The sequence below is a fragment of the Cherax quadricarinatus genome, chromosome 32 (assembly GCF_038502225.1).
Source record: "Cherax quadricarinatus isolate ZL_2023a chromosome 32, ASM3850222v1, whole genome shotgun sequence".
Lineage (NCBI taxonomy): Eukaryota > Metazoa > Arthropoda > Malacostraca > Decapoda > Parastacidae > Cherax > Cherax quadricarinatus.
Window position 1 is genome coordinate 19,456,391 of NC_091323.1, and position 26,133 is coordinate 19,482,523.

The 26,133-nt window shown below is 43.9% G+C and overlaps 1 protein-coding gene across 8 annotated transcripts in view; it reads right to left on the bottom strand.

Annotated features, from left to right (window-relative positions):
* Positions 1-26,133, bottom strand: part of LOC128690315 (ATP-sensitive inward rectifier potassium channel 12) — a 569,607-nt gene that overhangs the window by 222,557 nt on the left and 320,917 nt on the right. For 2 of the 8 annotated variants that reach the window (XM_053778977.1, XM_053778981.1), the window contains exon 1: positions 6,649-6,736. The exons of 2 other annotated variants lie outside the window; for them this stretch is intronic. The gene's annotated coding sequence lies outside the window, so the exon portion shown is untranslated. Of the gene's footprint in view, positions 1-6,648; positions 6,743-26,133 lie in introns of those variants that run through there. 4 more of the 8 variants (XM_053778983.2, XM_053778980.1, XM_053778978.2 and 1 more) reach the window with 4 other exon arrangements.

Sequence of the window (26,133 nt, forward strand, 5' to 3'; positions counted from 1 at the left end):
AGGAATGATAAGAGAACTGCAGCTCTCTAGGTCATGCTTTAAGGTACAACCAATATAAACTAGCCACACTAACAGATCACAATAAAATACAAGTATTAGACACTGAGTTAAAATATAATATAATGAAATAAAACAACAGTCATAACGCTCCCCAAAATATTTTCACGAAGACTCCATTGGTACTGAGAGAGGGGCAAGAACCTCTTCAAGAAGGTGGGTATAAGTGACGTAGGTGGGCGAGTAATCATACTGTTCTTTCCTACCCATTGATCATACTGTTCTTTCCTACCCATTGATCATACTGTCCTTTCCTTCCCACTGTGATCACACTATCTTTCCTTCCCACTGCCAGCAGAACACACAGGTACAGTCACCCTTGTACAGCCACACTCTACCTCGCTCCAGCACAAGTAGTCACCCTTTACCCCTCTCCTTTTGAACTATCCAAACTTTTTTTTTTTTTTAACTATCTGGGCTAAAGAATGCCTGCTTAAGAATACACGAAAGCCTGTGTTACTGTAGAAGCTCACACGCTCTCGCTCTAATTCTCTCTCTCTCTCTGGTATATAAATAAAGGGGTCCTAATACGCATCACGTAGATAAGATATTTCAGTATCTTCACCATGCGCCCAACCCTTGGATAATGATTTTTATTATATCTAATGTGTTTTTATACACAGTATACACACTGGGACCACCGAGTCCGACTGATAAAGCGGTGGTCGCCCTGCCGTGGCCCGCCACACCACCAATGACAGTGAACTAGTCGTTAAACATACCAGTGTCAGGCGGTTGTATTGTAATACTACTAGTAGTAGTATTATTGTAGACTGTATAATACTACTACTACTAGTAATAGTATAAGAGGGGAAAATATAGGAAGGGGTGATGAGGGAAGGAAATTTTTTTTATTACCTCCCTCCCTCCTCCCCCATTCCGTATGTCCCTCTCACCTTCTCTCGTTCCATCCCTCTCTTTCCACCCCTCATTGTCCCCCTCTCTCTTTCCATCCCTCCCTCTCCCTCACCCACTCCTTCACCACTTTGTAAATATCTAGAAATAGTTTCCCAGAAGAGAGCCAGGTTGGGATAAGGGATGATTTTTTTATCCAGTGATTTCGTTTAAGACAACTGAGAAAACAGATAAAAAAATAAAAGAAAAAATATAAAGAGTGATAACACGATAACTAAGAGTGATCATGAAACAAAAATGACTCGCAAAAGGGATAAAAAAAAATCATAAAATTAGACCCAGTTAATAAGGCGTTTTTTTAATCGGTCTCACTTTTAAGTGAATAATTATAATTATAAAATGGAGAGAGACGGTTAAAAAAACGGAAGGGGGGGGGGTTAATAATTTATTTTTTAATCAATTACATACCTCTAAAAACTTAAAGACTTTCTTCAGTGCCAACTATAACATGATTAACTAGGTTCCTAAGAGAAACTACTGATAAGTTGATGATTAAGACACACCTGTAACACCTGGGTATCGGTAGTGTTGAAACGTTTCGCCTACGCAGTCACAATAGAAACAGCAGCAGAAGCAGTAGAGATGTAAACCACGATGTAATCACTCCATCACCTCAAAACTACGTCTTCCAGGGTGATGGACTGATTGCATCGTCTTTACATCTTTACTGCTGCCTCTGTACCTGACTGAAGAAGCCTACTATGTAGCCTAATAATAGCTCGATCTCTAGCGCACTCAGCTCACACACTGTGGTCCGGGAGTCGATCCCGGTACAGGTGGAAATATTAGGACGTGTTTCCTCAAGACACCTGCTGTCCAATGTTCACCCATCAATAAAATGGGTATCTGGGTGTTAGTTGACTGGTGTGGGTCGCATCCTGGTTCAAAATTAACTTAATTTGCCTGAAATACTTAGCATAAGAAACTTTCTATATAGCAGTATGTCACTGACGTCAGCTAGACCTGTATACCTTGTATATGTAGAAATAAAAATTATTATTATTAAGCTTTCATTTACATTCTATAAAACTGCACCCACGGAATTATTATTATAATCAAGGGGGAAGCGCTAAACCCGGAGGATTATACAGCGCCTGGGGGGGGGATGTGGAAGGCATTCAGGCTTAATTCGGGGAACTGGAGCACAGATCCAATTCCCTAAATCAAGAGCCCCTCACCAACATCAAGGAACCTTCCTTGAGGGGAAATGCACCCACGGAAGCTTTACAAAGATGAGGAAACTCAAGGTGAAAAAAGCTTACCTTAGAGCGAAACTTCTTGAATAGAGCTTGCTTTACTCGTATTTTCTATATTACCTAACTAGGTTTTCTATCAAGAATTAACATGAAGTACAAATAATAACTTTGGTAGCTGAAAAATCAGGTGAAGTCGACCCAGTCGTTTAAACCAGGGAATTCCAAACACCTGTAAACAACACGAAATAAAATGCCAGAAATTCTTCCGAACACAAAAACACCGAACTGGACAAATGTTATCAGCAATAAGTCAGAAATCTTAGCAAAATATTTAAACACATTCGACCTTAGCTGAGCACAAGGTTACCAGTGCATCAATATGGACAGCTCGACCAAATTAAGGTCGAGCAGTCTAATGTACAATACTGATAAGGTGATGAATAAGTCATGTGCAATACCTGGGTATCTTTATTGTGAAGACGTTTCGCCAGTCAGTGGCTTTATCAATTCAGTACAGAAGTTACTTGAAGTTGTTGAAACTGGAGACATTAGAAGACTAGGTAATCAGTCCCTCAGTCTAGATGGTGTTGAACTGATGAAGCCAGTAAGTGGTGAAACGTCTTTACCCAGGTGCTGCACATTTGTCATATTCATCACTACTACTTTTCCTCAATAACCATCATCAGTTTATATACATCGTTAAAGGTGTATCTCAATGTATATACACCGTTTCCATCATTTAGATCAAAGTTAGTATGTTGACTGCAGATTTTCATGTAACAAACATGAGAGAAGGTACGCTATCATATTGTTTTCTGGACTTCTTAATTATCAAAAAAGCCTAAGTGCCTGGCCACGCTTGTAGTACAAATATAAATCTTGTTAGACAAGTGGAAGACGCAGCAACGCTAGGTATGAGAACTGGCTTGTCCAGTCACTTCTGTGATTGACTTTTACTAGCCAGATAGTTAGATCAACGCACAATCTTTCCAAGATGGATCAATTAAGAAGGAATCTCCATACTTGATGCTGAAGAGAACGTCCAACTGAACAGATCGTGTATATACACCAAAAAGTGTGTGTATATATTGTACATAGAGTTTGCACATACCTTCTTTCTTAAGGGTTAAAGAATTTTCGAATAGTGTACAAGCAAAATTCAGCCTTAATGACTTTTGTGCAGTCAACAGGCTTTCCGTCTAACAAACAACGAACATGGCCCAGTTGTTAACGCGTCGGTCTGGAGTTTTACGACTCTCTGACCGCAGGTTCAAGTCTAGCCCGTGATATGGTTTATGGTATATACACCTAGATACGTACGACCATCCTCAACCTCACCCTAACACATGTATACTGTGTGAATAAATAGTTTAGAAAACCAACAGGATGATAAATAAGGCAGTGGATTCTTCAGTCTAATGCAGAGAAGGATGGAACATCGACTCCAGGATGAGGGATTTATCTCATCTTCCACCTTACTCTGCACCAGACAAACGCCACTGGCTGGCGAAAAGTTTCCAGAATAAAGATAGATACCCAAATGTTGCACCCGTGTCTCATTTATCAACATGTACACCGCACAGTTACCTTTGTACAACCATCTCCTGCACCTCACCTGGTTTGAATTATGTACTTATTTTCTTAAGACCGATGGGATGCCTGTTCCCTCTTCTTGTTTTTTAGTGAACAATTATTTGCAGCTGCAATGACGACTAAGCAGTCGAAAGAGATTTTAAACCTAAATTAATGTAGCTTGACTTGTCAGGAAGTGGTCAGCAGTAAGGAAGAAATCAGAGTAAACCAAGAAACGGGTGGAGTTTGAACCCATGGCACTGGCCTGAAGTTTTACGACTCACTCGCCATGGGTTCATATCCCACCCGTACCGTGGTTTGTTTGCAATCGTGGTATTACAATTTCGTAAACCAGAGAGTAAAGTGAGGCAGGTAGCAACATCAAGGGTGAAGTCATGACACTGAAGCATCCTGACACTGACTCAACGTTTCTATTTGAACATAAAGACAGTTTGGAGTTTATATAGCACTGCCTTTCAACGGAGGAGCTGGTGAAGGGCTCTTTTGTCTAAAGAATTGCAGCTACACTCCCATTCCTCAAATTAAACCTGATTATCCTCCATTTCCTAGGTGCTCTATGACCCTTACCGGTTCAGTACTTTCCCAAGAAGAGCAAGAAGGTAATAAATTTAACAGTACATTTGTTGGTGTATTGTAGTACATTATTATTTCATAAATTTAAATAAATTGACGTTAACCTCACCAAATTTGAGGTCAAAAGCGCATGTAGAAAGATTAATAATAATGGTAGAATTACCGACTGGCTTCAGTTTATGAAGCAAAACAAAACAGTTTACAATAAGAAAAAATTTCGACAGAGGCTCTGACTGTTTAGAGTTGATTACATTTTTAAATGTACACGCATAATATTTCAAGGGTACAAGCGATAAGTAAACGTGTAACTGTCAAGCACAGTGGGATATTTTGTGCAGAGTAAATAATAATGCTATGTAATGCAAGACGACAGCGGTGTTGGGGTTGTATTCAACTGAAACTTTGTAGATGAATGGTTCAGAGAACCGACATGTTGATAAATTAGACACATGTGCAACTCTTGGGTATCTTTATTGAGGAAACGTTTCGCCACACAGTGGTTTCATCAGTCCATACAAAGGAGAATCTTGAAGAACAGGAGGAGAATGAGGTAATCAGTCCCTCAACCTTGAGTCGATGTGGTCAGTCCATCAATCTTGAATAGAATACGGCATACGTGCGGAGGAGCTGCTTATAAACCGTTGGCAGGAGAGGTGCAGCAGTCATAGGTGGTGTCACATTTGTTCAATGTGGAAATAGGTCGTGCCCAAGAATTAGGTAAGCGAAGAATTCCCTCTCCTGCCAACGGTTTATAAGCTCCTTCTCCGCACGTATGCCGTATTCTATTCAAGATTGATGGACTGACCACATCGACTCAAGGTTGAGGGACTGATTACCTCATTCTCCTCCTGTTCTTCAAGATTCTCCTTTGTATGGACTGATGAAGCCACTGTGTGGCGAAACGTTTCTTCAATAAAGATACCCAAGAGTTCCACATGTGTCTAATTTATCAACTGAAACTTTATAGACGCGCTACAAAAGTGATGCAAATACTATTCTCGACACGTTCTACTTTAGCCAGTAAAGCTGTCTGTTTTACAGTGGGTTTCCTCGAGTCTACCATCCTGACATATACTACACACTACCCCACGTCCCCGAGTCTACCATCATGACATATACTACACACTACCCCAGGTGCCCGAGTCTACCATCCTGACATATACTACACACTACACCAGGTACCCGAGTCTACTATCCTAACATATACTACACACTACCCCAGGTACCTGAGTCTACCATCATGGCATATACTACACACTACCCCAGGTGCCCGAGTCTACCATCCTGACATATACTACACACTACCCCAGGTGCCCGAGTCTACCATCCTGACATATACTACACATTACCCCCAGGTGCCCGAGTCTACCATCCTGACATATACTACACACTACCCCAGGTGCCCGAGTCTACCATCCTGGCATATACTACACACTACCCCAGGTACCCGAGTCTACTATCCTGGGATATACTACACACTACCCCAAGTGCACAACAATATACATAAGTTTTGAAACACTAAGTAAAATCATTACTAATGGATAACCATCAGCAATTTTAAATACAATTAAAATATATTTATGTACAAAATATCTATTAATATTATACTATCAAATCAAATTCACTTTAAGAATATTCTTAAACATCATAAATCTCGCAGAATCTACCGACTTACGAGGGTCGTCATGAACTGCTACATTTTGCACTGTGATGAATTTTTGGTTATATTCTTGGGGAAGCACTAAACCTGTGAGGGGGTCATACAACAGGTCATACAAAGGATGGGAAGCTCCAATTCCTTGGATATATACAGGTTTGGTTAATTTTGTAGAGTTCACTAAACTAGGTCATCAAGGCCCACAGATTTTAATGATCACAGCCTATGATGACTTGGCTGATCGAGCCTAAAATGTAACATGCTGCCCTGTCTAACTTTTAGCACTAGTACACCTTCACAATAAGAACTTGATGAATACGTTACTGATCATTTTCCTTTATGACTTGACCCTCCAAGTTTCAAGTTACACTGCTGACTTGACCCTCCAAGCTTCAAGTTACACTGCTGACTTGACCCTCCAAGCTTCAAGTTACACTGCTGACTTGACCCTCCAAGCTTCAAGTTACACTGCTGACTTTCTGATCACAATTTTCACTGTACTGTTCATCTCTTAACACTACACTAGTTACTTAATTCCGATCATCAGTGTTGAATAACACTTTTTTCCTTCGCTTGTTATCCATTATTTGTTGCATCACTTGTTAGTAAAATAAAACCAATATTTGTTAAGATTCACTGTGTCTACTTATGTGTTACTTGTTTAAGTAAGCATGGAATGGCGTTAAGTAGTTCCGGGTAGAGGCGGAGCACTCCTGTCCAGATGCCTTCAGGGTGCCACACAAACAACTGGTGAGCCAAACACTGCCCAGCTGCTAATTAGTGCCTAGGGGGCACTGGCCCCGGGGGGAGAAGGGGGGTGCAAGGAGGAAGGGTGCACTTGGCCGTGGAGGAGTAAGCACCTGGCGGGAGGGGAGTCTTTGAGAGGGGGCTGGGGAGGAACTGCGGATTACGTTAGGGAGAAGTGGGCACTGTGGCCCAGGTGGATGAGGGTTGAAAGGGATGGAGGGAACTGGTTAGTGGGGGTCTGGGTAAATGATGGAAGGGTAGGAAGCATCAAGATATGAAGAGCAGTTTGACTTAAATCACTCCACACTCCTGGTAACAACACACACACACACACACACACACACACGGGCTGTCTCGACCCCTGCAACCACAATTAGGTGAGTACACAATACAATGGGTAAAATTATGCAACAAACAATTACTAGCTCCAATATATACCAAAAACACCATCATACCGATAAATGGAAGGACAGTTAGGACATCTTCAGTGGTTACATTTCGACCCTGTAACTTTAGTAAAAGTCCCAGAACAGAAACTTATAAAATAACGATGTCTTCAGTGTATGTATTAGTTCTTCCATCCATAATGTCGGTATCGTTGTACTTTCTACTTTCCGGCATCATACCTAGTTAAAATAACCTGCAAACAATTAAATAGGAGGTTCCACGACTCCACAAAAAGTTCCCCGAGGTTTCTCAGATGCTCCAGCAACTATAAAATTCTCAATTTTAGCAGAAAGTCCGAAGCACTAGGCCAACAGTTAAAATATACTCCACAGTCAGCTGTACGCTCTAAGACAACTCACAGAAGCATCTGCAAACTAGTAGCTGTGGGAGAGATATGTGCCCCCAATCCTCACTCGATAGAAAATAGTCTCAAACTAACGACTCATTTGAATGAGGAGGGTCAAACTTTCATGTCTGGTCAAACGCTACATAACTTGTTGCTCACCTGCCACTTTCTCAGGACGTACCTATGTGAGGTACTGCGAGGTATACTAAAAAGTAAGCCTGAAATCGCAGCCTTCACCTCAGAATCAGCTTGTTCATTACCGCAACCCCAACATGGCCCGCCCACATATACACACACACACACACACACACACACACACACACACACACAAGGGACACAGACACAAGAGGTCACAATTGGAAGTTGAAGACTCAGATGAATCAAAGGGATGTTAGGAAGTATTTCTTCAGTCAGAGTAGTCAGGCCGTGGAATAGCCTAGAAAGTGACGTAGTGGAGGCGGGAACCATACATAGTTTTAAGGCGAGGTATGATAGAGCTCATGGGGCAGGGAGAGAGAGGACCTAGTAGCAATCAGCGAAGAGGCGGGGCCAGGAGCTGTGAATCGACCCCTGCAACCACAAATAGGCGAGTACACACACAACCACATCCTAGTTCCACGTGTGAAGATAGACTAATAACTCCTGGCTCTTTTTACCCACAAGGTATACAGAATTCTTCATGCTGAACCTGGGCAGTGCACTTGTGGGATACACCGCAGCCAGCTACCGGACGAGAGCAGAGATCACATGGTGCTCCACAGTGAACTGTGGTAACTGCATAATACGAGTCTTCACTTATGACCATCGCAAAGCCAAGGAATGAGCAGGGAGCGGCCGGGGAGAAGAAAGGGAGGAGCCAGGATATGGAAAAAAGAAAGGGGTAAGTAACAGGTGGAAGAGTAATAATGGGGTACGAGTTTGATCATGGAAGGAATATGCTCAGACACCAAAGTTATGTCCACCACTAACTTTCAGCATCTTTATAAACCTCGCCTGTGACATCTTTGTGGTACCCTCTTGTAACCCCCATGTAGCCCAAATCTGTATAACCCTACCTCTCCCATGTAGCACCCTGACCCTTCACCTATAGCATCCTACTGACCCCTCACCTGTGGTACCCTGACCCCTCACCTATAGCATCCTACTGGCCCATCACCTGTGGCACCCTGACCCTCAACTGTGGCACCCTATTGACCCTCACCTGTGGCACCTACAATCTGCGTCTCCCGTCAGTGTCTGCTATAGTGCCAAGTCTATTCGCTGCAGAGGGCGTGTAAATGTTGTGTTGGCAGCAGCTGGTGTACAGCAGCATTCGAAGAATTCTCACAGTACTCAGCCCTGTAGCCCTTGTTTAGCTCCTCAAATTTCCGAGGAATGTCCTTGTGTTTAATGGGTACCAACAAAGCCGCGCCCCATCAATTGTATTATCGTTCTAGCTTATTAAAATAATCAGTAAGCGCTAAATCCATAATGGCCATACAGCGCCTGGGGAATGGGAGGTAATCAAATTTGATCTAATGAAGGGATAAATTCAGCTTTAATTTCCCGGTTTGAATCTTTCATGGCATTCAAGGGCACCCATACAGGGTCATCGTTATACGTATATATTAAGATATATAAAAGCAGGAGCTGTTTTGTACACATTATGATAGATTAACATTACAAGTACAAACAACATGTGAACTGTTACAAGTACATCAGTATAGAATTGTCTGTATTCACAGCTTTTTTAGTGTGAATCTCAAAGTCTTGAATTCTGTGGTTGGCTGAATCAGCAGCTGCGAGTGTTAGAACATACAGCTGTTCTATCCCCGCCCGTGGTATGGTTTATATACATTGTAGCATGTACCTGTATGTTATCTGTAGTCGCTTTCGTGGGGGGGGGAGTGGGGGTATGGAGGGGGGAGTGGTCACCGCCCCTGCAGTCCGGTCCCAGATCAAGCCTCATGGTGGCCGGACTGATCGATCAGACTGTTAGTGACCACTGTGTGCAGTCTAACATGTGCACCATAACCCGGTTGATCAGGAACTGTCTTCTTTCTTTCTGATGACAACTAGGGGGTTAGCAATTACAATTATTTATGATGGGAGTATGTTGAGTTGTGGTCCCTTTGCACTTACTGAGTTCATTGCCAGTGCCCCCCCCCCCCTTTTTTATGCGGTATCTTGCATTGTCTGCCAAGCCTCACGTTTATATACGAAGGGTGTGAAGGCTTAAGACCAATATCTCCAGAATCTTCAGGTGTAGATTATGATTCATCTTCCTCGCCTACGTTCTAGGGACTTAAGCGCTCTCAGTAATTTAGGTGCTCGACTTAGTTTATACAAGCATTATTACTCCTAAGTCTCTCACATTAGACTCCATGTCTATTAAGTGATTTGAGCTTGTCTTGTACTCTGACCCCTTTTACATTACCTCCATTTTACCGTAACGTAGCAACTGGAATGTCCTCACCGAACATAATGTTTCAAGTGATCTAGTAGACGACTTGATTTGTATCAGCTTGGAGGCTAGCTGCGTCTTCCATAGATGCCACTCTCTTACAAATTCTTGTATCATCTGCAAAGACTGATACAATAATATGGTTTACGTCCCTGTCTATTTAGACATGAGAACAAGAAACAAGTTGGGAATGACGTGCCATGAGGAAGAAAACGTTTTACTGCGCCAGCTTCTGATTTCATCCTGCACTATTACTATTTGGGGTCTATTTGCCAGGAATTTTAAATATCCATCCGCCCCCTTTCCTGTTATTCCATTTGCATGTATTTTGTGTCCAACTACCCCATGGTAGCCCTTGTCGATGACTTGTGCAAAATCGTTGTATACATCTGCATTGTGCTTGTCTTCCAGGGTTTCCAAGACCACGACGTTGTAATGGTCCGGCGCTGCGAGAGGCAGGAGCAAGTTGTCCTGAACTCATGTTGCTCTGAAATGTGCAGTTGCAATGATCACGCTTACAACCAAAAATTACGTTAATAAAAAAGTCACAACCACCAAATTACAACCTACGTACATACACTCCATGTTAGATTACAACTACGCACACTATATATAAGCAAATTACATATATAAATATTATTATTATAATAAAAAAGAAGCGCTAAGCCACAAGGGCTATACAGCACATATATAAATAACCATATCGAACTCAATTCACATAATGCATCAAACATCTTTCCTCTTAAATCCCTTTCAAAGATTTTGATCTATAGCTTTTTCGACATAGCTTTGCTGTCACTTTTGCAGTGGGGTTATATCGTTGGCTTTTATTAACAGATGATTCCTGTGTCAAGGCTCCTTCTCCATAAAGTATTCAAGGCACAAGTTAATGGTTTCTTTATTTTTTTGATTAATATGAAGGTCTTCTAGTGTTAGCGAGGGGCACAGTACATCGGCCTACAATTTATTGCTTCTTGGAAGTGGCTTTACCGCTATAACAAATTTCAGAGATGTTTGTAATTTTTGTATCTCGTTCATTATATACTCGTATGAGCTGTCAGTCCTCTGGTTGATTAGCAGTCAGCACTATGTACTAAAATGACTTAAGTACTTCACTCCATTTCTTTGTCGTCAGTGCGTATTCCAATTAAGACCCAATACTAGATGTTGGTTTGACCCTGGATTTTGTATACAAGAAAAAGTATTTTGGATTTCTTTAAATTTCACTTACGATTTTTTTGTTCCTTTCGTCTCTCCTTATTCTGTATAATGCATGCAATTTCTCTAACTAGTGTTTCTCTTCGTTGTTCACAATGTCTGTACCTTTTGAGAATTTTCGTTTTCGACCTGCACAACTCTCCTCCGTAATGGTATTTGGAACTTACTTTTAATGAAACTGAGTTGATCCACTCGAAGTACATGGTCAGGTCCAGGTTCATCATACTGTTGTCCCAGCGCATTTCAGTATGAAAGTAGAAGGTATAACAATATCGACAATAATGATGAAAAAGACTTAGATGTTCTAAGTGTGTGTAGTTGTGTCCTTTCATTCATTCAGCATGATCGTTTTTAAATTAATTTTGTAAACTTGAATTCTGAAGAGAGAGACAAGAGATTACACCTATTTCGATCCCTCTTCCAGAAGCCTTCTCTTATAAATGAGAATTTATAAGAAATAAGATGACAAGCCACATGGCGTACCCTGTATCAGCTTTCTTAAAAACCTGGGTCTCAACCACCAGTGTGACGGCCTCAAGTCTACATTCTTCCACCTGACTTTCAAATTTAGGAATTTTATTTTATACTCGTAGTAAAATATTTTTTATTTTGTAGTTGCATCCTGGGTAATTAGGTATCCCCGAAAGAGCACTAGATAAACTACACATACGCTGCTATGTAAGATAATTAATGTAAATGTATTTATGTGTACCTGAATAAACTTGCTTGTAGATACTTGCCTACTTTATTTCTCTTCCAAGATTTTCATTCATAACTTGACAACGCCTCATGCGACCGGACTCGAATTTTCACTAATGGATTACTGTAGCTACTGGCAGGTATGTGCAGGTGCACCATGGTTAATTTTATGTAGAACATTCTCGACTTCATTTTCCGAGCGATAACCTCATATAGTTTCTTTTAATTGGTTGTAAACTTTCAACCTTGATATTACGGTGCGTCCTACGTAACATGTGACCCTCCTAAGGTGACAAGACGAGAGAGGGTGAGGGAAAAGAGAGGGTGAGGGAAGAGAGAGGGTGAGGGAAGAGAGGGGTGAGGGAAGGTGAGGGGAGGGGTGAGGGAAGGTGAGGGGAGTGGGAGGGAAGGTGAGGGGAGGGGTGAGGGGCGGGGTGAGGGAAGGTGAGGGGAGTGGGAGGGAAGGTGAGAGGAGAGGGGGAGGGAGGGAAGGAAAGAGGACCGGGGAGGGAGGGAAAGTGAGAGGACCGGGAAAGGTGGAGGGAAAGAGAAGACAGGGAAGGAGGGAGGGAGATTAGAGGGAAGAAGGGAAGGTTAGGTTAGAGCATTGGTTCCCAAACTGGGGGTAAATTACCCCCTGGGGGTAATTTAACCATTTTTGGGGGGTAATGGAGGGGTGACAGAAAAAAAAGTTATGAATTCTGAAAATCAAGAAAACAATGCAGTACCCGGTATGAGGATTATTGTTAACTTTGTCTTAGTATATAAAGTTGTAAAGTAAACCTATTATAAGTAAGTAATAAAGTTAAACCAAATAACAATAAACATCAAAAACTAATATACAGTATTAGAAAAGAAGAAATATATAGCTAAGTGTGTGGAAACCCAAAAGTATTTTGACAAGTATGCTTCAGGACAAAAGTCACTCAGTAGCCCAGATCGACCTGTCCAGTACGCGTCACTCACTTCCTGAGGCTGCCTCTATTTCACACTGTCAGTTTATCTGTGAGCATCAGCCGAGGTAGACATAAGCTGGTATGTATGTGTACTGCCCTGTGCAGTATATAGTTAGTATTTACCCACTGTTACTGTGAATTTGTAGCTATTATTAATTTTATATATAATGTATGTGTGGTTCTTACGTTTTCAATGGTTTTGCTAGGATTAGCAGAGTATGCGAGGCTGTATACGTTCACGTTTAGCCATATATATCAATAATAACAACATTTTGTGAAAGGGGTAACATGCTTTATGTGGCATGTTAAATTGGGTAACAAGCTGAAAAAGTTTGGGAACCACTGGGTTAGAGGGACGGAGGGTAGGAGAAGGGGAGGGTAGGTGAAGAAGTGAGGGGGATGAGGAAGAAAGGTGGTGAGGGAGAGATGGGGAAGTAATGTCTGGTGGTGGTGGTGGGAGATGGGAGAGTTAATAAGGTGATAGTGGTGGGAGATGGGAGAGGTAATAAGGTGAAGGTGGTGGAAGATGGAAGAGGTAACAAGGTGGTAGTGGAGAGATGGGAGAGGTAATAAAGTGATGGTGGTGGAAGATGGGAGAGGTAATAAAGTGATGGTGGTGGAAGATGGAAGAGGTAATAAAGTGATGGTGGTGGAAGATGGAAGAGGTAATAAGGTGATGGTGGTGGAAGATGGAAGAGGTAATAAGGTGATGGTGGTGGAAGATGGAAGAGGTAATAAGGTGATGGTGGTGGAAGATGGAAGAGGTAATAAGGTGATGGTGGTGGAAGATGGAAGAGGTAATAAGGTGGTGGTGGGAGAAGGGAGAGGTAATAAGGTGGTGGGAGATGGGAGAGGTAATAAGGTGGTGGTGGGGGATGGGAGAGGTAATAAGGTGGTGGTGGGGGATGGGAGAGGTAATAAGGTGGTGGTGGGAGATGGGAGAGGTAATAAGGTGGTGGGAGATGGGGGAGGTAATAAGGTGGTGGAGGGGGATGGGAGAAGTAATAAGGTGGTGGGGATGGGAGAGGTAATAAGGTGGTGGTGGGGGATGGGAGAGGTAATAAGGTGGTGGCGGGAGATGGGAGTGGTAATAAGGTGGTGGTGGGGGATGGGAGAGGCAATAAGGTGGTGGTGGGGGATGGGAGAGGTAATAAGGTTTTGGGGGATGGGAGAGGTAATAAGGTGATGGTGGGGGATGGGAGAGGTAATAAGGTGGTGGTGGGGGATGGGAGAGGTAATAAGGTGGTGGTAGGAGATGGGAGAGGTAATAAGGTGGTGGTAGGAGATGGGAGAGGTAATAAGGTGGTGGTGGGGGATGGGAGAGGTAATAAGGTGGTAGTGGAGAGATGGAAGAGGTAATAAAGTGAAGGTGGTGGAAGATGGAAGAGGTAATAAGGTGGTAGTGGAGAGATGGAAGAGGTAATAAAGTGATGGTGGTGGAAGATGGAAGAGGTAATAAGGTGATGGTGGTGGAAGATGGAAGAGGTAATAAGGTGATGTTGGTGGAAGATGGAAGAGGTAATAAGGTGGTGGGAGAAGGGAGAGGTAATAAGGTGGTGGTGGGAGATGGGAGAGGTAATAAAGTGGTGGTAGGAGATGGGAGAGGTAATAAGGTGGTGGTGGGGGATGGGAGAGGTAATAAGGTGGTGGTGGGGGATGGGAGAGGTAATAAGGTGGTGGTGGGGGATGGGAGAGGTAATAAGGTGGTGGTGGGGGATGGGAGAGGTAATAAGGTGGTGGTAGGGGATGGGAGAGGTAATAAGGTGGTGGTGGGGGATGGGAGAGGTAATAAGGTGGTGGTGGGGGATGGGAGAGGTAATAAGGTGGTGGTGGGGGATGGGAGAGGTAATAAGGTGGTGGTGGGGGATGGGAGAGGTAATAAGGTGGTGGTGGTTACCTGGAGGTTATTCCGGGGATCAACGCCCCCGCGGCCCGGTCCACGACCAGGCCTCCCGATGGATCAGGGCCTGATCAACTAGGCTGTTACTGCTGGCCGCACGCAGTCCGACGTACGAGCCACAGCCCGGCTGATCCGGCACTGACTTTAGGTATCTGTCCAGCTCTCTCTTGAAGGCAGCCAGGGGTTTATTGGCAATTCCCCTAATGCTTGATGGGAGGCTGTTGAACAGTTTTGGGCCCCGGACACTTATGGTGTTTTCTCTTAGTGTACCAATGGCGCCCCTACTTTTTATTGGCGGCATTTTGCATCGCCTGCCCAGTCTTTTACTTTCGTAGGGAGTGATTTCTGTGTGCAGATTTGGGACCATTCCTTCCAAGATTTTCCAAGTGTAGATTATGATATATCTCTCCCTCCTGCGTTCCAACGAGTACAAGTCAAGTGCTTTCAAGCGTTCCCAGTAGTTAAGGTGCTTGACAGAACTTATACGTGCAGCAAAGTATCTCTGTACACTCTCTAGATCTGCGATTTCACCTGCTTTGTATGGGTGATGAGGGATGGGAGAGGTAATAAGGTGGTGGTGGGGGATGGGAGAGGTAATAAGGTGGTGGTGGGGGATGGGAGAGGTAATAAGGTGGTGGTGGGGGATGGGAGAGGTAATAAGGTGGAGGTGGGTGATGGGAGAGGTAATAAGGTGGTGGTGGGGGATGGGAGAGGTAATAAGGTGGTGGTGGGGGATGGGAGAGGTAATAAGGTGGCGGTGGGGGATGGGAGAGGTAATAAGGTGGCGGTGGGAGATGGGAGAGGTAATAAGGTGGCGGTGGGAGATGGGAGAGGTAATAAGGTGAAGGTAATGGAAGATGGGAGAGGTAATAAGGTGAAGGTGGTGGAAGATGGAAGAGGTAATAAGGTGGTAGTGGAGAGATGGGAGAGGTAATAAAGTGATGGTGGTGGAAGATGGAAGAGGTAATAAGGTGATGGAAGATGAAGAGGTAATAAGGTGGTGGTGGGAGAAGGGAGAGGTAATAAGGTGGTGGTGGGAGATGGGAGAGGTAATAAGGTGGGAGATGGGAGAGGTAATAAGGTGGTGGGAGATGGGAGAGGTAATAAGGTGGTGGTGGGGGATGGGAGAGGTAATAAGATGGTGGTGGGGGATGGGAGAGGTAATAAGGTGGCGGTGGGAGATGGGAGAGGTAATAAGGTGGTGGTGGGGGATGGGAGAGGTAATAAGATGGTGGTGGGGGATGGGAGAGGTAATAAGGTGGTGGTGGGGGATGGGAGAGGTAATAAGGTGGTGGTGGGAGATGGGAGAGGTAATAAGGTGGTGGTGGGAGAAGGGAGAGGTAATAAGGTGGTGGTGGGAGAAGGGAGAGGTAATAAGGTGGTGGTGGGAGATGGGAGAGGTAATAAGGTGGTGGAGGATGGGAGAGGTAATAAGGTGGTGGTGGGGGATGGGAGAGGTAATAAGGTGGTGGTGGGGGCTGGCAGAGGTAATAAGATGGTGGTGGGGGATGGGAGAGGTAATAAGGTGGTGGTGGGGGATGGGAGAGGTAATAAGGTGGTGGTGGGGGATGGGAGAGGTAATAAGGTGGTGGTGGGGGAGGGGCGAGGTAATAAGGTGGTGATGGGGGATGGGCGAGGTAATAAGGTGGTGGTGGGGGATGGGAGAGGTAATAAGGTGGTGGTGGGGGATGGGAGAGGTAATAAGGTGGTGGTCGGGGATGGGAGAGGTAATAAGGTGGTGGTGGGGGATGGGAGAGGTAATAAGGTGGTGGTGGGGGATGGGAGAGGTAATAAGGTGGTGGTGGGAGAAGGGAGAGGTAATAAGGTGGTGGTGGGGGATGGGAGAGGTAATAAGATGGTGGTGGGGGATGGGAGAGGTAATAAGGTGGTGGTGGGTGATGGGAGAGGTAATAAGGTGGTGGTGGGGGATGGGAGAGGTAATAAGGTGATGGTGGGGGATGGGAGAGGTAATAAGATGGTGGTGGGAGATGGGAGAGGTAATAAGGTGGTGGTGGGAGATGGGAGAGGTAATAAGGTGGTGGTGGGGGATGGGAGAGGTAATAAGGTGGTGGTGGGGGATGGGAGAGGTAATAAGGTGGTGGTGGGAGAAGGGAGAGGTAATAAGGTGGTGGTGGGAGATGGGAGAGGTAATAAGGTGGTGGTGGGAGAAGGGAGAGGTAATAAGGTGGTGGTGGGAGATGGGAGAGGTAATAAGGTGGTGGTGGGAGAAGGGAGAGGTAATAAGGTGGTGGTGGGAGAAGGGAGAGGTAATAAGGTGGTGGTGGGGGATGGGAGAGGTAATAAGGGGATGGTGGGGGATGGGAGAGGTAATAATGTGATGGCTGACATCTTCGTCAACCACCATTTTGCATCTATCAAACATACCGTCACTTTTCAGGTCAACCTTCAACCTTCACTCGTACACTCAGCAAATATATGTAACTTTTATTATTAAAAATTGCACTCAGAGCGTGTACAAAATTTTGGTTTATATAGGTACGACTTTTAACAATTTTGACCAATATTACTTAGCCTCTGAGTTATTATTGGCATATGTGTAAATCCTTCATTATCAATTAACACTCACTAGACCCTATTTTTTTTTTTTTTTTTTTTTTTTTTTTTTTTTTTTTAAATTTTTATTTTCTCTTTCAAAATCAGGATACTCTTGGTTGAAAATGTGCCTAATTTTCTGAACTTTAATGAATTTGCATATTCAGTTTTAAACAATATTAAATATTACCATACACAGAAGTCCCGCCTCGCAGTGGGGTTGGACTCGGGCGTGAGCGATCCTGGTAACCACTGCCATACAAGATATTAGGTTATCTTACCTCAATAACCTTAATAACAGTAGCGCAGTAGTCGCTATTTCAATTCACAAACGAAATTACCAGGATTGAACCCTGGGTGAGGCCGGAATATGGACAAGTCCATCACCTTTTTTTCACCTAAAAGTACCCAGGTACCTGGGTGCTAGTCGGCTGTTGTTGATGGTATCCTGGGAAAGAAGAGAAAAGAACCCCGATGGAAAAAAGCCACACTGGCTTTCTTGAATTATCTAGGTTACTAACCGTCCAGGTAAACAATCCATATAGTTTTCTTCTTCCACCTGTTACTAAGCAGTTAGCAGAAACCTGAGAGTTACACTACTTATCCTGGGTTACTAACCCTAGAGACCCCGATGGACTATAGGATTATCCAAGGTTAATGCATATAATGTAATACACATACGAGTGCTAATGTTGTGTGTGCCATCACGATTACTGTATAAAAAGTAAAGTAATGTTATGTATTGATTGCTTAATTAAAAATTAAACTTTTTGTGGCTCGTTTGGTAGCGAATACGTAGACACATGTTAGTCGGTGGAGTCCCGTTAGTTTAGTTTAATATGTTTATTATGCACCCCATACCCATCCTGTGGGCGGTAGTCAAAAGATTACAGAGGTACATAATTGGTCCAGGGACTGGGCCCCAAAATTTGGATGGCTGAACTAGGTACAAGGTAATGAACTCACAAGTTACAAAGGTAATGAATACTGTAAGAATGGTTACTTACGTTTATACATGGCTACAATCATGAACAAATTATAGTGTAATGAGCACAGTCAAAGACCAGGTGATCAGATTAAGGACAGAAGGTGGAGAACTCACAAGAAATGATCAGGAGGTATGTGAGGAGCTGAACAGGAGATTTAAGGAAGTTTTTACAGTAGAGACAGGAAGGGCTGTGGGAAGACAGCACAGAAGGGAACATCAAGAGGGAATATACCAACAAGTGTTGGATGACATACGAACAACTGTGGAGGAGGTGAAGAAGCTCTTAAGTGACCTTGACACCTCAAAGGCGATGGGACCGGACAACATCTCCCCATGGGTCCTTAGAGAAGGAGCAGAGATGCTGTGTGTGCCTCTAACCACAATCTTCAACACATCCCTTGAAACTGGGCAACTACCTGAGAAATGGAAGACAGCTAATGTAGTCCCCATATTTAAGAAAGGAAACAGAAACGAGGCACTAAACTACAGACCTGTGTCTCTGACATGTATTGTGTGCAAAGTCATGGAGAAGATTATCAGGAGGAGAGTGGTCGAACACCTGGAAAGGAACAAGATTATAAATGAAAACCAGCATGGGTTCATGGAAGGCAAATCTTGTATCACAAACCTCCTGGAGTTTTATGACAAGGTAACAGAAGTAAGACACGAGAGAGAGGGGTGGGTAGATTGCGTTTTCCTAGACTGCAGGAAGGCCTTTGACACAGTTCCCCACAAGAGATTAGTGCAGAAGCTGGAGGATCAGGCACACGTAAAAGGAAGGGCACTGCAATGGATAAGGGAATACCTGACAAGGAGGCAGCAACGAGTCATGGTACGTGAAGAGGTATCACAGTGGGCGCCTGTTACGAGCGGGGTCCCACAGGGGTCAGTTCTAGGACCAGTGCTATTTTTGATATATGTGAACGACATGATGGAAGGAATAGACTCTGAAGTGTCCCTGTTCGCAGATGACGTGAAGTTGATGAGAAGAATTAAATCGGACGAGGATGAGGCAGGACTGCAAAGAGACCTGGAGAGGCTGGACATGTGGTCCAGTAACTGGCTTCTCGAATTCAATCCAGCCAAATGCAAAGTCATGAAGATTGGGGAGGGGCAAAGAAGACCGCAGACAGAGTATAGGCTAGGTGGACAAAGACTACAGACCTCACTCAGGGAGAAAGACCTTGGGGTGACCATAACACCGAGCACATCACCGGAGGCACACATCAACCAAATAACTGCTGCAGCATACGGGCGCCTGGCAAACCTGAGAATAGCGTTCCGATACCTTAATAACGAATCGTTCAAGACACTGTACACTGTGTATGTTAGGCCCATACTGGAGTATGCAGCACCAGTCTGGAACCCACACCTGGTCAAGCACGTCAAGAAGTTAGAGAAAGTACAAAGGTTTGCAACAAGGCTAGTCCCAGAGCTCAAGGGAATGTCGTACGAGGAAAGGTTAAGGGAAATCGGACTGACGACACTGGAGGACAGAAGGGTCAGGGGAGACATGATAACGACATACAAGATACTGCGGGGAATAGACAAGGTGGACAGAGATAGGATGTTCCAGAGAGGGGACACAGGGACAAGGGGTCACAACTGGAAGCTGAAGACTCAGACGAGTCACAGGGACGTTAGGAAGTATTTCTTCAGTCATAGAGTTGTCAGCAAGTGGAATAGCCTAGCAAGTGAAGTAGTGGAGGCAGGAACCATACATAGTTTTAAGAAGAGGTATGCCAAAGCTCAGGAAGCAGAGAGAGGATCCAGTAGCGATCAGTGAAGAGGCGGGGCCAGGAGCCGAGTATCGACCCCTGCAACCACAATTAGGTGAGTACAATTAGGTGAGTACACACACACATACAAATTCACACACACACACACAAACTCATACGCACACGCACACACACTCATACCGGTGAAGAGCAACAGGTGAAAAGGCGGGGCCAGGAGCTAAGACTCGACCCCTGCAACCACAAATAGGTGAGTACAAATAAGTACACACACACACACACACACACACACACACACACACACACACACTCGCAAATACAACAGGCCTAGTGTCTAATCGACATGTGCCTAGGACAAAATGGAACGTCCCGGTCGGGGTATTGTGTACGTGGTGACCCAGCATCGACTCCCCGATGGGGAAGTGTCGTATCGTCTTCTGTTCTTGACATCTTGTATTGAAGTCTTGCTTTGGGAAGAGGAGTCCCTCTTTGTCTTGTCGGGTAAGTGCTGTCTCCGATGTCGTCTTGCACTGGCAATAGTCATCTCAGCCTCAGTAGTCTGGAGTCTTGCACTGGCAATAATTATCTCAGCATCAGTAGTATGGAGTCTTGCACTGGTGTGGGTAGTCGTTTAATAGCGTTCTCAGCTCACACACTGATAGACCGGTGATCGTTCCCAGGCACCGGTAAAACACTGGGAATGTTTCCTTACATCTGGTGCCCTTCTCCACATAGCAGTAAGTAGGTACATGTGTTTGTGGATCGCATCCTGTAGGAGAGGATTAAAGAACCCTAATGGAAATAAGACCGATAGTGCCCGATGACACATTGAGTAAATTTAGGTTGTCCTGGGTGGCTAACCCTCCAAGTTAAAAATCCCAGCAAAATTTTGTATTATTTGAAGAATAGCAATGTCTGCCCTGGGAACCAGTCTCTGGATAAGACATTCGCTCGTTTTCTTTGAGTAAGTATTATTGGTTTAAAGTATTCACATAATTTGATAAGTATCGTGACGATCTACGAGTGTTAATCACTATTAATATGGCGGCCGTTTTCCCATTACTGGTGTGTGCATTTTACTCAATGAATATTTACTGGGGACTCAACAATGGCCTGAGGGAGAGCCTATATGTTTATGTCTGGGATATATCCTGAAGCAAAAGCAGCGAGAGATTAATTCTGAATTGTTTTTATCATTATAACAGTTTTTGTTCAGTAACTAGGGAGATTACGGCTATAATGATGGTGGTGGCCAGCAGGACTAATTTAAACGTGTAAGCTAGAGTGCGCTGAAGCTTGTCCATTCTCTGTAGTGCGGCGAGAGGGAGACTGCAGCCAGCCCACACACTCAACTGTCTCAACATCGCTTTTAAAAATGGGACAAGAAATATGACTTAAAATAACTCAAAATATTTGTAGTGCCACTGATATAATTGTTTGCAGAAGGGAGGAACCTGCTTAATACTGATTCCTGAGTAATTCCATAATAACAGGAGGAAATGCAGTATTTGGGCCATTACTGCTTTGACCTTTAATTTGTTGTTCACAAACACGACAGGTGTCACAATCCGCCCTCACCCCTCCACAGCCCTCCAACATACCTTCCTCACTCTTATACTCTTCTCCCTCACACCCACACCCTTGTCCCCTTACCCCTTCCTGAGCCCTTCCTCACTCCTACACACTTCTCCCTCACCCTTCCCCTTTCTCTCCTACACCCTTGTCCTTTACCCCTCCCTCAATCTTACATCCTCCCTCCCTCACTCCTACACCCTCCAACACCTCGTCCTCACCCCTTCCCCTCATCCCCTCCACACTTCTTTCTCAACTGTCCACTTGCACCAAGTCTTCTTTCACCCCTCCACAGGCAACAAAGCCCTTCCTCGACTCTCCACAATTACCAGTCCTCTTAGTTCATCCTCCACAGGTCTTCACCCCACCATCTGCGCCTAATGCCAATACCAAACATTAGCTACTGTTACATAATACTTCTGATAACAACAAAACTATAAAAAGCAGTATTTGGCTGGTGTTCGTCAGTAAAACACCAGTATGCTAAAGAGATAATCCAGCCATGATTCCTGGATCTAGCCGATCTAGCTCGATCACTAGAGCACTCAGCTCACACACTGAGGTCCGGGGTTCGAATCTCCTCCGGTACGGTTGGAAAACATTAGAGACGCGTTTCCGTAAGACACCTGCTATCCCTGTCCCTATTCACCCATCAGTTTAAAATGGGTACCTGAGTGTTAGTCGACTGGTGGGGGTCGCATCCTGGGACAAAACTGACCTAATTTGCCCGAAATGCTCAGCATAACAAGGCGCTTTCTATATAGTATGTCATTGATGTCAGCTTGGCCTGTATACCTGGTACATGTACTTGTAGTAAATAAAGATATACAAGCGATTGCAAGCCAGCCAGGTTTATACATGTTTACACAACACTCGAGGAGTGGGAGGTGGGGGTACCTTGATCCTAGTGAAGAGCTCTTGATCAAGGAAATTGGAGCTACTCTTGAACTTCTGATCAAGCCTGACTGCTTTCCATTCACTAGTTACTATATTAACCTTTACGAGTTTAGTGCGTCTCAAATGAGGATTTTGGATATTGTTTTTTTTTTTGTTTTTAAATGTTTCCGCCAGAGCTGGAGTTTACAACAGTTGTGATCACAGTAGCAGCAGGGCACTCAGCGCTCGTATCAATATAAAAGTAATGATATACAACATACAATATACAGATAAAATTAAACAAAAGCTACGAGCATTAATAAAACATACAACACAAATAAATACTATCATACCAAATTAAAATAACCAATGTCAATTAAAAGTTCACAGGATATATACACCGAAAATGTTTTTCTCTCTCAGCGAATATATGCTGAGAATTTATTTTGATCCCTGTTTTAGGGAATAGTCTTGTCTGGCGGTGAAAAAGGTTACGTGCAGCCTTGATGACCTCAATGCAGCCCATAGGCTTTAAACCCACATTAATCAACCAACCAACCAAAAAAGTTGTCAGAGATCTCGGCTATGATCAAAGAAAACATGATGTAGTGCTGCATGCACCACGACTGTCTTGTACCAGCCCAGGAAGCGCTCATTCCTCTAGATACTCCAGGCATCACCTCGATTTTTTTTGTTCCACTGGCATTCCTATTCGACAGCAGGTCATGGATTATTCATTCATCCCTGTGGCTCCTACATGACCTCTGACCTATCTTCCCCACAATCAATATCAAACTCTACCTTGTGTTCTCATCTGGCAACACTTTCCCATGGTGTATATATAGACTGATGAAGGAAATGCTTGGCCAGAAATGCTTTGCACAATTATGGGCTTTATCACGTGTAACAACTTACTTTGTATAAAAGATTGAATGAGGTATCATCTTGGTATATTATTAGTATCACAGGGTAAAAATGTGCATTGTACAACGAATTATCATTAGGACAACGTATCACTCCGCATAGAACTTTATTACCTGGATTACCTTGAGAGAGTTCCGGGGGTCAACGCCCCCGCGGCCCGGTCTGTGACCAGGCCTCATGGTGGATCAGAGCCTGATCAACCAGGCTGTTACTGCTGGCTGCAAGCTATCCAACGTACGAGCCACAGCCCGGCTGGTCAGGTACCGACTCTAGGTGCTTGTCCAGTGCCTGCTTGAAGACAGCCAGGGGTCTATTGGTAATCCCCCTTATGTATGCTGGGAGGCAGATGAACAGTCTTGGGCCCCTGACACTTAGTGTGTTCTCTTAACGTGCTAGTGACACCCCTGCTATTCATTGGGGAGATGTTGCATCGTCTGCCAAGTCTTTTGCTTTCGCAGCGAGTGATTTTCGTGTGCAAGTTCGGTACTAGTCCCTCTAGGATTTTCCAGGTGTATATAATCATGTATCTCTCCCGCCTGCGTTCCGGGGAGTACAGGTTCAGGAACTTCAAGCGCTCCCAGTAATTGAGGTGTTTTATCTCCGTTATGCGTGCCGTGAAGGTTCTGTACATTTTCTAGGTCAGCAATTTCACCTGCCTTGAAAGGTGCTGTTAGTGTGCAGCAATATTCCAGCCTAGATAGAACAAGCGACCTGAAGAGTGTCATCATGGGCTTGGCATCCCTAGTTTTGAAGGTTCTCATTTTCCATCCTGTCATTTTTCTAGCAGATGCGATTGATACAATGTTATGGTCCTTGAAGGTGAGATCCTCTGACATGATCACTCCCAGGTCTTTGACGTTAGTTTTTCGCTCTATTTTGAGGCTGGAATTTGTTTTATACTCTGAAGAAGTTTTAATTTCCTCATGTTTACCATATCGGAGTAATTGAAATTTCTCTTCGTTGAACTTCATATTGTTTTCTGCAGCCCATTGAAAGATTTGGTTGATGTAAGCCTGGAGCTTTGCAGTGTCTGCAATGGAAGACACTCATGCAGATTCGGGTGCCATCTGCAAAGGAAGACTCGGTGCTGTGGCCGACATCCTTGTCTATGTAATAAAGTTGGTAGAATTACCGACAATATGTAAAGTAAAAGGACACAAGTGCAACTAATGTGACATTTATTGTGGCAACGGTTCGCTCTCCAGGAGCTTTATCAAGCCATTACAAACAATACATGGACACAGAGGGTATATAAAGGCTCAGAGTGAGGTGAATACTAGTGAGGTACCATTTCGATGTTCACTAGTGGTAGTAGTAGTAGTAGTAGTGGTAGTGACAAAAGTAATACAATATGGTAGAGCAATTAATTCGTACATGAGTAAAAGGATATAAAAGCTATTACTTGGGTAACATAAAAATAGGTTGGACAAATATAAACTGGAATGAGGCAGCTTGTTTCAGTGTTCACTCTCTGTGCTTTGTGTAGTATAACAGGAGAGACTATGTGATGGCAGGGTTTACTGTTTTCAGGAGAATTCTTGCTAAGACTTCGGAGATGGTGAAGCTGCCGTTGTTTTGTTTAATTGTATTCGAAACAGCGATCAGTGCTGATTCGAGGCACTTGCGTCTGCGGAAATTAGTTTCTTTGATCATTAATTGGGCGTCTCTGAATTTCATGAGATGATTGGTGGAATTTCGAAATGGTACCTCACTAGTATTCACCTCACTCTGAGCCTTTATATACCCTCTGTGTCCATGTATTGTTTGTAATGGCTTGATAAAGCTCCTGGAGAGCGAAACGTTGCCACAATAAATGTCACATTAGTTGCACTTGTGTCCTTTTACTTTACATCCTTGTCTATGTCGGATATGAGGATGAGAAACAAGATGGGAGCGAGTACTGTGCCTTGCGGAACAGTTTTTCACCGTAGCCGCCTCAGACTTTACTCTGTTGACTACTCTTTGTGTTCTGTTTGTGAGGAAATTATAGATCCATCTACCAACTTTTCCTGTTATTCCTTTAGCACGCATTTTGTGCACTATTACGCCATGGTCACACTTGTCTAAGGCTTTTGCAAAGTCTGTGTATATTACATCTGCATTCTTTTTGTCTTCTAGTGCATCTAGGACCTTGTCGTAGTGATCCAGTAGCTGGGACAGACAGGAGCGACCTGCTCTAAACCCATGTTGTCCTGGGTTGTGTAATTGATGAGTTTCTAGATGGGTGGTGATCTTGCTTCTTAGGACCCTTTCAAAGATTTTTATGGTATGGGATTATAGTGCTATCGGTCTGTAGTTCTTTGCTATTGCTTTACTGCTCCCTTTGTGGAGTGGGGCTATGTCTGTTGTTTTTAGTAACTGTGGGACGACCCCAGTGTCCATGCTCCTTCTCCATAGGATGTTAAAAGCAGTTCTTGATGAACACGGAGTTCCACGAGTCTGGCCCTGGGGCAGAGTGCATGGGGATGTCATTTCTCGCCTGTTCGAAGTCATTTGGCGTCAGGATAACATCAGATAGGCTTGTGTTTACCAAATTCTGTGGCTCTCTCATAAAAAAATTCATTTAGATCTTCGACTCTCAGTCTGGTTAGCGGCTCGCTAAAAACTGAGTCATATTGGGACTTGAGTAGCTCACTCACTTCGTTGCTGTCATCTGTGTAGGACCCATCTTGTTTAAGTAGGGGCCCAATACTGGATGTTGTTCTCGACTTTGATTTGGCATAAGAAAATAAATACT